At 35.7% G+C, this 17,571-nt stretch overlaps 1 long non-coding RNA gene across 5 annotated transcripts in view; it reads right to left on the minus strand.

Annotated features, from left to right (window-relative positions):
• Positions 1-777: 777 nt before the first annotated feature.
• The window catches only part of LOC133253735 (uncharacterized), a 460,793-nt gene continuing 443,999 nt past the window's right edge, over positions 778-17,571 (minus strand). For 4 of the 5 annotated variants that reach the window (XR_009738416.1, XR_009738423.1, XR_009738437.1 and 1 more), the window contains 2 exons: positions 11,164-16,358; positions 6,685-10,344 (listed from right to left, as the gene is read on the minus strand). This is a non-coding gene — a long non-coding RNA (uncharacterized LOC133253735). Of the gene's footprint in view, positions 1,559-6,684; positions 10,345-11,163; positions 16,359-17,571 lie in introns of those variants that run through there. The other variant, XR_009738405.1, reaches the window with a different exon arrangement.

Below are 17,571 nucleotides of genomic sequence, written 5' to 3' on the forward strand. Positions count from 1 at the left end.
GATCCAAACCTCTAGTATCTAGGTTACTATTCCTAACCAAGTCCTTTAAGAATGAAAAAGAAAACCATTTCCCTCTCAAGAGCCCAGCTCTTCCAAATCAGAACAGTGTGTCTTTCCACTAAAGGAATAAATGGCATTGATCAAATGGATAGAGAAAAATAAAACCAACAAGCATAAATTGGGGAAATGATAACCTTGGTTAAAATTTTTCAGATATCATTCTACATGCAGTTAATCCCTTGGCTCTTGTAAACACTTCTCTGTTCCATCATTCTCTCTCCACTTCCACTGACACCACCTTCATTCAGGCCGTTGTCATCTATCTAAATTAATATATCAATGGAATCAGATCAGATCAGATCAGTCACTCAGTCGTGTCCGACTCTTTGCGACCCCATGAATCGCAGCACGCCAGGCCTCCCTGTCCATCACCAACTCCCGGAGTTCACTCAGACTCACGTCCAGCGAGTCAGTGATGCCATCCAGCCATCTCATCCTCTGTCATCCCCTTCTCCTCCTGCCCCCAATCCCTCCCAGCATCAGAGTCTTTTCCAATGAGTCAACTCTTTGCATGAGGTGGCCAAAGTACTGGAGTTTCAGCTTTAGCATCATTCCTTCCAAAGAAATCCCAGGGCTGATCTCCTTCAGAATAGACTGGCTGGATCTCCTTGCAGTCCAAGGGACTCTCAAGAGTCTTCTTCAACACCACAGTTCAAAAGCATCAATATTTGTAACTTGCTGTTTAATTGGAGCTGAGTTGCAGTAGGTAAATTAATCATATTACACCCAAACAATAACATAATGAGCATATGCTAAAATGATATGTGGGAAATGTTCCTTTGGTATTAACAATTAAACAGCAAGTTACAAATATTTATGAAGATATTCAGTGTATGTGTGAATAAGAAAGACAAATAAGAAGAGAGATGTATGATTATATACCATATGACAACTGGAATTATTTTCTGAGTGATTATACATATATATATATACACATACATATATACACACACACATATATGTATACATATATGCATACATATATATTTGATTTTCTGCCTGGAATTTCTAATTTTATGAAACAAAGCCTTTTATTATGCAGGGAAAGTTTAATATATTTTGTAAATAAGCTACTTGCCTGTGTTGTTGTTCAGTAGCTAAGTCGTGTCTGACTCTTTGCAAACCCATGAACTGCAGTATGCCAGGCTTCCCTGTCCTTCACTATCTCCTGGAATTTGCTCAGACTTCTGTCCATTGAGTCAGTGAGTGTATCCAACTATCTCATTCTCTGTTGCCCCTTCTCCTCCTGCCCTCAATCTTTCCCAGTATCAAGATTTTTTCCAATGATTCAGTTCTTTGCATATGTGGCCAAAGTATTGGAGCTTCAGCATCAGTCTTTTCAATGCATATTCAGGGTTGATTTCCTTTAGGATTGACTGGTTTGATCTCCTTGCTGTCCAAGGGATTCAAGCATCTTCTCCAACACCAACATTCAAAAGCATTAATTCTTTGGCCTCAGCCTTCTTTATGGTCCAACCATCTCATCCACACATGACTACTGGAAAAAAATACAGCTTTGATTACATGGACTTTTGTCAGCAAAGTGATATCTCTGCTTTTTAATATTCTGTCTAGGTTTAATACACTGCCTCCTCAGACAACCACTTTGCCAGTTGCCTTTAGAGTAATGTAAAAATATCTTAAAGATGAATTGAGACTAGCAGGTTTAATAACATTGGACTTGTAGGTTACTCCAATTCTAGTTACTCTATTTTTAAAAAGTTAATACTATCTTTCCAGTTGCATACAGAAGAATTTCAGCATTTTCAGGATATGATTCACTTGAGGAAGACAGGGGTTTTAAATGAGATATATTTTCATAAACAAACAATGTTATAAAGAAATTTCTGCCTCTTTCCAATCAACATACTTACTTAGGTTGAGATAAAATGTCTCCATATTATGGTTCTGTTTCATGAGTTATTGCATGCTTTAAAATTACATATTTCATTATGATAGAGATTTCTATTTTTCTGCAATTATCTATTCACTTATTCCTCTGGTTTTTAACTGGATGAATGTCTACCCAGAATAAAGTCTACATTTCCATGAAAAGCCTTCATCAAAAGCCTTGTGGGTTCAGGATGGGGAACACGTGTACACCCGTGGTGGATGCATGTTGATGTATGGCAAAACCAATACAATATTGTAAAGTAAAAAAAAAAAAAAAAAAGCCTTGTGGACCTTCTGAATAAATTCTAAGGATATGGCAGAGTTTTTATTTAAAATAAGTGTACATTCTTGGACTTTCCAGATAGCACTAGTGGTAACGTATCCAGGTGTCAATTCAGGAGACACAAGAGACCTGGGTTTGATCCCTGGCTTGGGAAGATTCCCTGGAGTAGGAAATGACACCCCACTCCAGTAATATTGTTGGAAATTTCTGTGGGCAAATGAGCCTATTGGGCTACAGTCTATGGGGTCACAAAGAGACATGACTGAGTGACTGACTTTGCTGCATGTAATGTCCTTATTTTCCTCTTTATTCCTACTGGCCTAAAAACAACATGGGATAGCATCAGTGATCATTTTGAGATTAACTGAGAATCTGAAAGAAATGAACATCAAAGAGAGATATAGAAGATAAGCCTAGATTCCTGACTTCAACATGTTCAACCAGCTTTGTGTAAAAATTATTTTCAAAGCTGTGTAATCACCTCCAAAATTTTAATTAGTTGCTTGATATCTTACCTTTGGGAGTCACACTGACACCATGAATCCGACATGCATGATATCAGATTTCTATTAACTGCAATAGGAACTGGGGGAATCTGGTTCACAGAGGGTTATCATTCTCATTCTTCAAGTGTCAAAAGAAGGAGGGATTTATTGTCATTTTCCATTTGTTTTTTCCTTGCCATAGTTTTTATCCCCATGCAATCTACTAGGTTATGAAATTATCTTAATTATATGGTCATGATTTCTCATATATACCATCTCATTTTCACACTAAGTATTCCTACCGGTTCTTAATTTTTGTGTAATTTTAGTCTCAGTTCAGAATCTTAGAAACACTACAGGCTCATTTCCCCCAAAATAATGAACATCCACTCAAAATATTTCATACAATCTCATGGGAACATGGCAGACCTCAGATCAGGAAGCCCAAGTTTAGATCTCTATTTTGGTTTCTTCCTATGTCTAATTATCCTTGTTCTTCTCACCAGTCTCTACCTTATCTAGGAGCTTTTACGAAATGCATCTGCATGGGCTTGACTTTTATCCAGCTGAGTCAGAATGTACAAGGTTAGAAGAATGGTGCATCTTCATAAGTCTTTCTGAGTAGTTCTGATATGTCCCCTAAGTTGAGGTCTTCAGTTACACTGATTTTGGATTAATCTTGACTCTTTCCCCAAATCTTTAAAAGACGCCCAGTGTCTGCCATACTGTAAAACTACACAGTTACTAGAAAAGCCTCTGTGAGCACTGAAGGGCCTCCATAAGCTGGTCTCAGGTTATCCTTCAATAGGCATTGCATAAGAATGCACCTAATGTTCCAACAAAATTAAATACCAAACATAGCCTGTCTTTCCTGCATCTACACATTTGCTCATGCTGCATATTTTTGCTGAAACTCAGCCATCACTTCCTCTAGAATTTCTGTCACAGACTAGCTAAATACAGCCTCCTCTTGAGAATTGTCTTTGATTCTCCACAGCCAAAGTAAATACTTCCTCTCCAAACCCAAAACACTCTGTTTTTATATTGCTCAGGATCTGTTATATTCTGATTTGATAACTTTTTAAAAATTTTTAGTTTTTCTTATTTTTTCTTAAGAACGTATCTTGTGAAGAAGGGATCCTAACTTCATTTTGTATTTTGCACATACTTAGCATAGGGTGGGAGAAGGCAATGGCACCCCACTCCAGTACTCTTGCCTGGAAAATCCCATGGATAGAGGAGCCTGGTAGGCTGCAGTCCAAGGGATCTCGAAGAGTTGGACACGACTGAGCGACTTCACTTTCACTTTTCACTTTCACACACTGGAGAAGGAAATGGCAACCCACTCCAGTGTTCTTGCCTGGAGAATCCCAGGGATGGGGGAGCCTGGTGGGCTGCTGTCTATGGGGTCGCACAGAGTTGGACACGACTGAAATGACTTAGCAGCAGCAGCATAGGGTCTTGTTTTGTATAGATTATGAATGAATGGATGGATGAAAATAAGGATGGATAAAAAGATTTATGAGTTGATTGTCTCCTGTTTGTAATTACCTATAGCCGCACTTGTTCCTTGTTTTTGTTTAATTGCTGAGGCATGTCCAGTTCTTTTGTGACCCTGTGGACTGCAGCCCACCAGGCTCCTCTGTCCATGGGATTCCCCAGGCAAGAATACTGGAGTGGGTTGCCATATCCTACTCCAGGGGATCTTCTTGACCTAGGGACCAAACCTGCATCTCCTGCATTGGCAGGAGGATTATTTACCACTGAGCCACCAAGGAAACTCACACTTGTTCATGGGACCCTTCAAAATAATGAACTTAGAAATCAAAGAATATTCTTCTTTAGAAGTAAGATTTGGGACAAAATTGAAGACTAATAATGAAGAGGAGAAAGAGAAGTCACTGCCAGACTTTGGGGTGATTTTTCCATACTTGACAAGAGGGCTGATGCCCCAAATCTCAGGTAATAGTTATGTTTCAAAGATCTAAGGTTTCACTGAGTTTAAATCAATCTTGTTGAGGGAACAGGCAAACATACTAAGGAAGTACAAGTTTCTTTTCCTCTGTGGGTTTAAAGAAATTGGTTTCTAAAGGTGGAAGACATAACAGAATTGTTAATTTTTATAAACCATTCAATGGGAAGCTCCTACAGGAGCTATAAGGAACTTCTTTTTACACTAGTCAAATGTGGATTTTTTTCTATGTCACTTGGTCAAAAACATCGTAGCATAATTTAATGCTTGACCTATGTAATACAATTAAATGCATGCAATTTCTCACCAACTCTATAATCCTTAAATCTACATTTTATGTGCAAGAACATAAAAGTATAAATCAAATACTTTTCAGGGTATTCTAGGCTTGAGAGTTGCTTAATTGAAGTTCAAAACCACTCCATGAATGACATTATATAATATTAGATAATCAAAGGTTAATCTGGGAATGTATTCATACATCTTGCATTTCAAAATCACAGAACATTTTACAAACATTCTGCAAAACTAATGGCAGTTACTGCTACTGTCATATTTTTAAACTATCAATACATCATGGTTAAAATAAAATTTAGCTTATCAGTGATTTTTTTCTTATATAAAATTTTAACAATCAAGTTTTCCATCTTGAGACTGAATAAGGAAGTACGAATATGTTTTTCACAGCAAAAAGATGTATAATGATGCAAATAATCCTCTGATGAGCATGAAAATTCCAAGCAAGTCTCAAGAAGACACAAGATGAAAAGACTCAGAGTAATAATCCAAGATTTGTGAAATAAAATTGATTTCCATTCAAATCAGGTCTTTTACTCTTCTTGAAAATGTCAAGGTGTCAGCCTTGGCCATTACGAGACTGATTTATAGTTGAGACAAAGTGATAGCACCAGCTGACTGTCTGGAGCCACAGCCTAGTGTCTGGAAGGGCTGCCAATGACAGCCCTTTTCTTAACCAATCAGCAAGGCTTAACTAAAGCCCTCAACTTTTCCCCTCTATCTTGATAAGGAAAAAGATAAAATACAATCTGGAAGATTTACTTTGTGGGAAATAAACAAGCATTATGAGAGGAAGTAGGTATCACACTTCCATGGAATAAATAATAAAGATTATTTATGGCAATCTATATTTCAGACGTTTAGAAACACATACTTGTAATATGAGCAAAAACAGATGTTCCAAATATGACAACTTATTTTAATATACTGGAAACCACAGCATAATTTTGTAATTTGATTAATTAGGAAGAAGAATTGTGGATGTGAAAATCAATTTTCAAACTTTCTAAATTATATTTATAGCCTTGCTCATCTACATCACAAAAACCCAAAATGTTTTGCATGAGAATCATTATTCATAGCAAATTAATCTTTTTCTCAGTGAAGAAGATCCCTAAATAGGAGTCAGTGGTAGTATAATATCTAAAATTGTCCAGTGCATAACATGGTAAAAAGTGCTGAAAAGGCTTAGCATCTAACATTCTAATCATATAAAATTATATAACTCTTATATTTATAGAAAGATGCAGTTGTATATGTGTGCATTATATGAATATATGTATTACTATCATGCTCAGTCATGTCTGAGTCTTTGTGACCCCATATGTTACAGCCTGCCAGGTTCCTCTGTCCTTGGGATTTTCCAGGCAAGAATACTGGACTGGGTTGCCATTTCCTATTCCAGGGGATCTTCCTGAGCAGGGACTGAACCTGTGTCTCCTGCATTGGCAGGTGGATTCTTTACCACTGAGCCACCTGGGAATACATGTATAACTATATGTATATACAAATATGATTATATCTGTATAAAATTATAGCCATTGTATTGATTTTATACAGTTAGAATGTTTTATATACATATATAATGTATGTATACACACCCACATATGCATACACACACACACACACACACACACACACACACATATATATATATCTAAAGATAGCAGAAGAGGAAGAAACTAACTCACAAGTCAAAATAAAATATTTTTAATAAGCAGCATCATGAAGCTCCCTAGTATTATAATATTAGAAGTAAAGGTAAAAGGATATAAAATTTTCTGTAACAGAATGACCTAACCATATGGTGGCTGAGGACAGACACTAGGCTACATAATAAAAACAATATCCCTTTTATACTGAACTCCTATTTCTAATAATCCTAAATAATTTTTTAAATGACAAATTCCTAAATGAGTCTAAACATTGACTTTTCCAATATATGTAAAATATTAAATGATCATGAAAAATGCTAATAAAATATAATCAATCTCAGAACTTTTGCATTCCAGTGGTTAAGGTTCTGCCTTCCACTACAGGGGGCATGGGTTTGATCCTTGGTCAGGCAACTAAGATCCTAATTAAAATCTCAAACTTAAAAAAAATACTATAATTAATCTCCATGTAATTAATCTCCAAGGTTGAGATTTGCTGCTGCTAATGTTTTATAGTTACAAAGCTATACAGAACACATTTGTTTTAAAAAACTTAATATTACCTATGTTGATAGGCCTCCACTAAGTTTACCAAGACAGAAGCCTATAATGTATCATTATGTAAAGGAAGCTGGAAATGTGGAGTGGTTGTTGGGAGTCCTGTTACATTTTTGCCTGCTTTGAATTTCTTTCACCTTCTGCCACTGACATTAAACTTGCCAGGTATATCTTATGGGGCTTCTCAGGTGGCGCGAGTGGTAAAGAACCCACCTGCTAATGCAGGAGACTTAAGAGATGAGGTCTTGATATCTGGGTTGGGAAGATCCCCTGAAGGAGGGTATGGCAACCCACTCCAGTATTCTTGCTTGGAGAATCCCATGGAGAGAGGAACTTGGTGGGCTACAATCCATAGGGAGGCAAAGAGTCAGACACGACTGAAACGACTTAGCACGCGCGCACGCAGCTTTATCTTGTACTGCCTCCCCTACACGGCCTGTCCAACCTGAGTAACAAGTGGACAGAGAAGTTGCTCCAAAACAGAGGCAAGCTGAACCTTTCAGAGAATTGAAATTGATGTCGGGATAAGGAGAAGCATTTTACTTTTTCCTCCTGGAATATCAAGCTGTAGGAATGTGGCATAGGAGACATATCTGGAGTTCCCAATGGTCATATTGGCTATCAACTAGAGAGAATGCAAGAATGAGGTCAACTGCCTGAGAATGAAGTCAATGCATTTATTGGAGATAGGGAGGTGGGGGGAGATATTGTGGGGTAAGGGAGAGGGACCCAGGTAGAGGAGGAAAGGAGAAACAAAAGGAGGAGGAAGAGAAAGAGGAGAAAGAGAAGGAAGAGGAAGGGGAGGAAGAGGAGGAGATGATGTCCATATAGTTTTCTCTTTTGTATAAACTATCTTGAGCTGAGTTTTGGTCTTTTGCTACTGAAGGAGTCTGATTAGTCCAATGATCTAAGCTAATGCTGGGGCTTCCCAGGGGGCACTAGCGGTAAAGAACCCATCTGACAATGCAAGGAGATGAAAGAGATGTGCGTTCGATCCCTGGGTCAGGAAGATCCCCTGAAGGACAGCATGGCAACCCACTCAAGCACTTTTGCATGAAGAATCCCATGGACAGGGAAGCCTGGAGGGCTGCAGTCAATAGGGTTGCAAAGAGTCGGACGTAACTGAAGTGATTTAGCACTCAGTACAAGCTACTGCTAGTCCTTCCGAACATGACTCAAAAAGTCTCCTGTGGGATGGAAAAAATATGTAACTATCTAATGATGTACCAATGTTAACCTGAAAATCATTATTTTATAAATCAATCATAAATTTAAAAAGTGAAGAGGAGAGAAGTTCAGTTCCATAACTAGTGGTAAAAGTTGTACTAATATTCTGGTTTTCTATTTCTGCTTCACTATTCTAGTTCAGTGGTGGCTTTTATGATGCAAAAGTCTAAAAATCCAAGTTTATTCTGCATATTTTGTTAACTCCAGAGAACAGCCCAATTAAAATGTTTTGATCTTTTGACTAATTAATGTAATTGCTGCTTTATGAAACTCTGCCTGATCAATATCATTATATCCAATTTAGTTCTTTCTTAAAAGAAATTAAATGATAGTGCTTTTTTTACATGTACTGACAACATGTGTAAATATTGCATTTTGGTCCCATTATTCTGGAAGTGCCATTTTTATAAACCACAGTTATTAACATTGTCATGGTCTATGGTTCTTAATCACCAGACCTTTGCATAATATCTAGGCAGTGAAAAATCCTAGCAATATCCCACATCTTGTCCAAATATATAGACAAGTTATCTCATATACACCTAGAAAATAGGACAAGCCTCATAAAATGCTAATCAATAAAATATGAAAAAGAATAAAGCCTCCAAAGTACAGAATTTATGAAAGGCTAAGGCACACAAAAAGGACACAAAAGTGTCAGAAAAGTGAAAGACAGCTTTTGTAGTCCATAAGCTATTTAAGAGCAGAATTCCTCTTTTCCTTTCCTACAACTGACACTCAGAAAACCCTTGATAAAGATATTTATAATAAATGATTTGTGAGTGCCCTGGAGCTGAAATGATTTCCTAATGGTGTCTGAATCTCATCCTTTGGAACATTGTACACCCGGTAAATTTGAGTGATGAAAAAAATGGTCTGTTTAGCAAAAGCAATTTCTTAGTGCTAGGCACTGAGCTAAGGAATTTACTTGAATTATTTTGTTGATCAATTCTGAAGTCCTTGATATTAAAATGTCATTAAAACATAACTGGAAATGAGTTCAGTTATTTGGTAAATTATGAATCAAGCTTCGTCTAATGTATTGAAGACAACAAATACTTTTTATTATTAAATATTTAATCTCTGTATTTTAATCACATATCTGACATTTCATTTTAAAGTCAATCAAATTTTGTTAAATGGTCACATCTTTATTGGCCATGATGAACCCATGTATTTATGCAGCCTTAATTCATTGAGTTATTTTTTTATGTTAAATTTACATTTATGAGTGAATGGATGAATTAACAAATTAATAGTTTATTTTAAGTTGATAAGTTGTACTTATGAATTGGAAATTCACATGGGCTTCATTCTTAAGTAAAATCTTTTCTCAATGGCAACAAATATGTCTCACTAGTGAGACCAAGTTTTCATCTTCTTTACAACCTGTAATCCCTGAGACAAAGAATGACAATCTTTTTCTAAGATCTATATTAATTCTACAAGAAGATACTAGGAAAAAGCCCACTAGAAATTTCATCCCTGAGTCAAGGCCATAACGGCCTTTAAACAAACTCTACAAGCAGCTATTTATCTCAACACTAAGACTAATAAAATATACATTCTTATAGATGTGGTACTTCTTATAGATGCACATGTCTTATAAAGTGTAAAGAGTATTTTCTAAAGTCTGAAAGAGATAAGATAGGTATCATTTTTAAAATCATTTTTAACAACACATGGTCATATTATTTGTCAGCAATTTACTCTTTCAGAATTACTTTGTTACATTTATTTAAAAATATGTCACAAGAGTGAATGGAAGGAAATGAACTAGAGAGAACAGACAAGTTGAGCTTCTTTTCTTTCAAAGTAGGAAGAGCATTTCCATTATTACATCATCTCTTTGTCTCATGTATATATGTGGGTGATTTTCATCAGTACACTTGGTAGACCTCACTAGAGCACACTCTGGAAAGAAAATGCATTTTCTTTAAACATAAGACACAGTTACTTTGACACTCTTCCTTTGTTACATAAGACACTCTTCCTTTTTAATGGAAAAAGTCACCACAGAAACTAAAGTACAAATTTCATTATTCTAGAAAGAACCTTAAAAGTTGACATGTCTTTGAACAATTGTTTCAGAAATCCTATTTTAAGTACATTTTCATTTTCTGGCATGGCTTGAATTGAATTCTAAACTTTCTGCTGTTTGTCCTCTAAGCCCCTCTGGTGAATTTAAATAGGCTTCCCTATATATTTAGTACATTCAAGAATTCTTTGTCATAGTGCTTACCCTGCTTTATTATTAGAAGGCTGTCTCGGAAGTCCAGCAGCCAGTTTGTTTTCTGCCATTAATAAAGAGTCTACTTTTTTCCCCACTTCTTTGAAGAAGTTGAAAAGACTCCATGTTGGGTGGAGGGGGGCCAGGAAGAGAGAAAAGTGAAGGGAACCTCTATGGTGTAATCCCCCAACAAAAAATGTTGTCTAATGTAGGATCCTCCCCAAGGTTCATAAATGCACAGGCTGGGTTTTCAATGCGATGTTTAACAGAGTAGTAACTTAGCCTCATACTGGTTCTCCCCTCACCGCTAAGAAGAGGAAGTTTACCATGAGAAAGACATTACATTTTTAAATTCTACAAAACCAAGTGCGTCTAACGTTTCAACATCACCCAAATCCCTTAGTGAAGATGTCTGAAAACTGGAAACACCACAATAGTGTAATTTCTCATAATTCACTTATATGTCCAGAAAAACACATAGGAGAATTTCAAGAAAGACCTACCAATTTGGATGTATAAAATATTGATGTTGACTCAGGGCCTAGGGAAAGTTAATTCAAAGGCAAGGAAAGATGACTCCACAGAATAGTCATCTAGGGTTCACAAATCATCAGATACCTACCAGGAGAGAGGAAGAAATTTCTTAGAAAAGTGAAATGGTTAAGTCCACTTTACATCAAAGACCTAAAATGCCCCAGAAACCCAAAAGGCCAAGATGAAATCTAGGAATTATTACTCTCATTTAGTTGACCTAACAGATATAGTCCAAGATTATTTTGCACTCTAGTTTTGTTTAGGAATAATTATGAAGGTAACACACTTAAAACCATATTTCTTACATCAGATACAATGAAAAATTTATTTCACCATATGAAAAATTTTCACTTTGAAATTCTTTATAAAATATGCATGGCATTAGCTGATTATATAAAACTATTTCATCTTAAATTCACTTAATCTCAATTACCTTCAAGTTCCACCTGCTTTCAAACTGCTACAAGTAAGACATTACATACAACTTAATATTATTGGCTAGTAATGCACTCTATCTGATAAAGCTGGGAAAAAAGCAACATTCAATGAAAATCAAAGCTAACACATTGAAGAAATATTGTGGATAATTATATGAAAAATTCTCCATTTTCATACTATTTTTACCAAAGATTTAAAAAATTAAGATATCTTTGAATATATAAATATGTATATTAACACATATTAATGTATATATTAAAGTGTGTATTAAGTACATATGCTAATGTGTATTAATATACATGCATATAATGTCTCAGTGTAGTTGGTCACTTAGAGATAAAAAACTAAATATGGAGATGACAGATAATGTTAGCACCTAAGTTTCCACATACTATGTATTTGCAGCGTTGTAGTAAAAAGCCTATTTTTCAAAAGCTTACAAATGTTCAGGATTTTTGAAAACTTCTCTATATTAGGAACTTTGTTTTCCTTTTCTAAATACAGTCACTAAGGGATCAGTGGGATTTCTGTGCTAAGTTAAATGTCTAGTGAGAAATTAAACAAAAGAATCCAAGTAATCAAAATGATGCCTGCACTTGCTGCCTACCGAAATGTAGGCTGCACTGCGTGTGTAAATGGCAAGAATATTTGGGCATTAGCTAACCCTTTACGTACTGCTTTGCTCGAAACTCATCCAAACATAACAACTTGCAAAACCTTTTAAATATTCATCAGGTGAATTAGACTAAATCTGGGCACATGTACTAGTATGTCCATTTGAGTTTAAGGAATTCAAGGCAGTATATACCACTTGTAATTTCATTACTAATTAACCTGCATTATAATTCCCCTGAGACACCTATACCTCTTCTAGACATTATTAATGTAGCTTAATCTCTGCACCTCTACTGCAGCTTTACTGGCACACTAAAGTGTTAAGGACTTTTATACTCAGAAAGATACTGACCCCATGAACCCAGAAATGAAATATAATCATATTTAGATTTGGCAAAATTCCAGAAGTGGCTTCCTTGATGGATCCTAAAAGGCTTTAAAAAATGCCAATTTTGAAAAATAGCTGTTTTCCTTACAGAGATTAAAAGTTAAAAGCATGAGTATCACAATATTAACAGAGCAATGTAAAAGAGACAAAAGAAAAACTAATACGTCATTGGTATTTGATAGATGTCTAAGGTGAGAGATGATACTTAAAAAAAAAAAAAAACAGAGCTGGAAGTTGACAATAAATAGCAAACAATGTGAAAAAGGCAAAGAATCAAGCAGGGGTTAGTATGTTTATGTAAAACAGTGATTTGCTATTTCAAAATTAAAATGTAAAAATAAGCTGGTGTCATAGAGGAGGTGATTCCTCATTTCCACCGCATTGAGCAAGCTCACATCGGCGGCAGACAGCCTTTAATATATGCGTCTGGCTCAGACTGGTCTCCCAACCAGGAAGCCATAGAATTGTTAATATCATTGCTTTTTTCGTATGCAACACACATCATTTTCTCGCTCTTTGTTGTAGATATCTCCCTTTATTTTAAGCTTAGTAAGATCTGATTTTCCAAATCATTTTATACAGCCCCCAAACAGTATCATCCTGTGACAGCTAAGATAGAAATGCAGAAAAAGTGGCATCCATCTATCCATATACAGCATAAAGTAATTTATATGAGCAAAGTTACTCACTTATATCTCTACTCACCTTTATGGAGTAAGAGAAAAGCTTTACCAATGATGCAATCAGAACAGATAGTTGACATATCAAATATTACATACAGAGGGTTCACAGAATGCATGATGATTAGTAACATATATATATATATATATATATATTTGTATGTTTATGTGGAAAATAAACACAGTTGCACTTTAAGTCTAGCTTTGGTATCTTCTGACTATGAAGCAGAAGTTAATGTATAGTGTGATTCATAAATACGAAGACATAAAAATCCTGCATTTGAGATAGCTTACATTTGATAATATTAAAGCCAACAAACATCTCTCCCTTACATCATTTTGGAACTAAAGTAATGGGACACATTATACATATTGCTTTTAAAACAGGTGTTTGTAAACATACACCTGTATGTGGTGGTGTTTTATATGAGACACTTTCTGATTCACTGGGTAAATGTTGCTGTTAAATATAAGCAAGTTTCTGTGTGCTTGTAGGTACATAGAGTTCTTTGTACTGAGTAGCTTATGCTTTTAACAATGCTTAATTACAATGAGAATAAGGTTAAAAGAAGTAAAAAATAAATACTACCCAAAACTTTACAGCTTATATTATTATCTCTGTTCATTTGAAATTTTAAAACATGTTTATACACATATACATACTTAAAATTTTGAGATATTAGACTAATGAAGTAGGTGATATAAATAAAAAATCTGAAAAGATACAGGGTGGATACATGCTTAATACATTTTTAAACACATTCTATGTGCCTGTATAGATGGGGAGTATGTTTATGATATTTTAACAACACTTTTTTAGGAAATATAACTCATGAGTGTTTTGTATTCTGTGACATTTCAAATAATAAGTAATTCTAACAAATTCAATAAAAATGTGGACAAAGACTCCATTACAGTATTCTAAAACACATCCTGAGATTTATTTTTAAAATGAGAAGATATATACAATTTATAGTACCCCTGTAAAGCAGTAGAGTTTAAAGAATGAAATAATATTGTTTCTTCTATTATGGAAAAATCTCTCGCCTCCATTTTGAATCTTAATATCTGCAACATAATTATAAAATTTAAAAATAGATTTAATGTAAGATTCTGTTTTCAAAAATGCACATTTGATATGGCAATAGCTAATAATGTTCAAGTGTGACATGTTATAGTTAGAATAGTTACCTCAGATTAAAATTCTCATAAAAGTGTAAGTCTGCAGTTCAGATTCAATTGATAGGAAAACTAGAACTATCTGACTTCATAGGTGGTGTTTACTAAATTTTCTCACATACATCCATGACATAAGCCAAGTAAAATGCAAAAATTAAAAGATATCATATTCCTGCTAATTATGATAATTCATACTTTTATAACAAAATAATGTCTTACTATAAGACATTTCAAGCATTTTGTCTGGTTAAAAAGACTAAAGAAAACTCTGGCAACAAATATCAAGTATAAAACAGCATTCTTCTTAAATCAGTATAAAATCTAACAGGGTCAAATAAAGAAGACGGCAAATCATTTTATTTCTAGGCCTCAAGCATGTCTAGAGCTGTATAGTACATATTTTCAGCCACAGTTATGAAAACATGTAGGAATTATTTAAGTAGCTAATGCATATATCTTTATGCATAAGAAAAAACATGTAAATATAAAACACTCTCTTCATTATTAACCAAGGAGTTCCTCTCTTGGGCTAGCCACCTGAAAATACACCAAAAGAAGCATTTCAAAAACACTGTGTTTTAATTTTGCTTCTTACAGAGATAACTTATATTGCTTTTATATGGTCATTATGATATAATACAAATGCTATTTCTGTGCAACTCTGTCATCACTTTAGAGTACAGCTTCTGAAAATAGCATTTTGGGGGGTGGGTCATGGCGATAACATTGCTGATTATAAATAAGAGCATTGTTCTCTCCTCCTGGGCAGAACCTATGTGTGTTCTTTGTTCTGACGGTAACTGCAGACAGGCAGTAAGTCCAAAGGTGCCAGTCCCCTCCGCCTAGGTCCCAAGAGCCTGACTTGTGATGCTACTGAAATACCTCACAAGTTAGGGTCTCAGGGACTAGGAAAAGTCCGGTTGGATGCGGTAGAATTCTTCTTCCAGTAATAAGGCTAGTTTAGAAATGACAGTTGGGTTCAGTTAACTTTTCCCTCTAAATACTAGTGAAAACACAAAAGTAGAAATATAGATATATGTATGGTATATATAAGTTAGGATGAGCTGAATATTCACAACAACCATTGATAGACTAATTCCAGACCTTAAAATAATGAAGAATGTAAGGAACAATGCAGATAATGAACAGTTAAGAGTCATTCCATTAGATCTAAGAAAGAGACCAAAAATGGGTTAAAAATCTGTTTCTAGCAAATTTGTACAGCAACACCATAGCTTCTATTACATTAAAGAAGGATTATATGCCGGTTAATGGGACCTGATTGAATTTTGCTTCCCATTATACGCCTGCCTATACAGCACAACTTGTAAGGTGGGCCCAGGACATATAACACGTTAAATCAATACATATATATATATATATATGTATGCATACATTTATATGTGTGTGTGTATATATATATACACACACTGTTGCAGTTAAGAATAAAACAAAAACTTTTTTGCATGTCATAATTTAGTACCTCTGCAGCTTGCTATTTCTCTTTGAATCTCCAAACTATTCAGACAACCAATATTTCCATGCATACTCTGTAGTTATTTGAGCAGTGCCACTTAATAAACACGTAACTTAAAATGCTGGCAACATAAGAAAATAAAAGACTCTATCTTTAAATAATCGCATTATAAAGCTCAACACTTTTGAAAATACACAATTCCAACCCTGTATATTCACTGAATTTCTTCCGATCTTTTATCCTTGTTTGTGGTTCGAGAACAGAATTTGTACTTTAGGAATGATCCAAGGTTTAGAAGCATAGAACGCAGGGTAAAACAATCAGACCAGCCATAACATAAAAGTCCTGGCCACAGAAGTGGAATCTGGTTCTTCTGAAGTGGTTGATCTTAAAAGGGAAAAGAGGAGGAAAAAAAACAAAAACAAAAACGGAAAGAATTAGAATGTTTTCCTGAAAAACAGGTGAATCATCCATTTCCAAGTAAGCTGCAAGGAAAGCTATACTGAACAAAATATTTGCTAACTGGCCCCCCTCCTCCACCCTAGTACCACACCCCTTTCCAACCACCACCACCCCCCACTCTGTCCAGATCTTTACTTTGCCTTGTAAGACTTTAAATATTCTGCTCCATGATGTAATGCATCATTATATAAGATCTCTTTTTGTTTATCGTTTGATTTTCCATACAGAATCAGTTATGGATTAAAATAGTAAATAGTTAAAAAAAAATAAAACAAAAAAGCACCACTCACAAAAAGCAAAAAAAATGAAAAAAAGAAAAAATAATAATAAAACAGTCCTTAGATATAAGTCCATGCTTTTCCTTAAAACTGAATATGGCTTTACAATTTTTGACCATAGCATTCAACCAATTATTAGAATGAAAAATCTCACCCCTCCATAAATATGACATTAACATAATTATACCACCCCCATCACGGAGACCCATCCTCCTTAGGGAATACATCTGATGCTCCAAAGATGGAAATCAGTCAGATTTTAGTTGCTCTCCAACGTACCTTTGCTTCTCACTGACTGACTGGCTTTTACCCTCCACGCACTCACACGCCACCCCCTCCCCTCGGCTAGACACGGATGCCCGAGCGAGCACGCGCGCGCACAGGCATACAGACACCCAGCGAGAGGCGAGGCAAAGCATCTGATGCTGACTCAGAGCGCTTCTGTGTGCAGGGGGTGGCAGCGGCTGGTATTTTCACTGCGCTCATCATTAACATTAACTCACAGTCTAGCATCCACCCTCTCCCAGACCTGCGGGACTGCAGTATTTGCATGACGCTGTCACTCTAGCCTTTGCAGGTCAGATGATGGGGGGAAAAAAAGACGGAAGGAAAAAAAAAGGAGTGAAAAGGAAAAGCCCCAAAGCCTTCATTTCTTCTAGGGTCTGCTTATTTTTCCACCTTTCTACTTCCTCTGTGGCTATGTCTCAGTTGTTTGACATCTTTCCGGAAGAAACTGTCTTGTGCTTCAGTGAGCCAGTAGTCAGCTGGTCCTCCCCTCACCTCACACTCCGATCCCCACCCCTTCTCCACTCCCCCCTACCCCCAAATCAATAAGATAGATCTCCAAATACAGTTGTGGA

Source organism: Bos javanicus, chromosome 1, assembly GCF_032452875.1.
Source record: "Bos javanicus breed banteng chromosome 1, ARS-OSU_banteng_1.0, whole genome shotgun sequence".
NCBI classification, from domain to species: domain Eukaryota; kingdom Metazoa; phylum Chordata; class Mammalia; order Artiodactyla; family Bovidae; genus Bos; species Bos javanicus.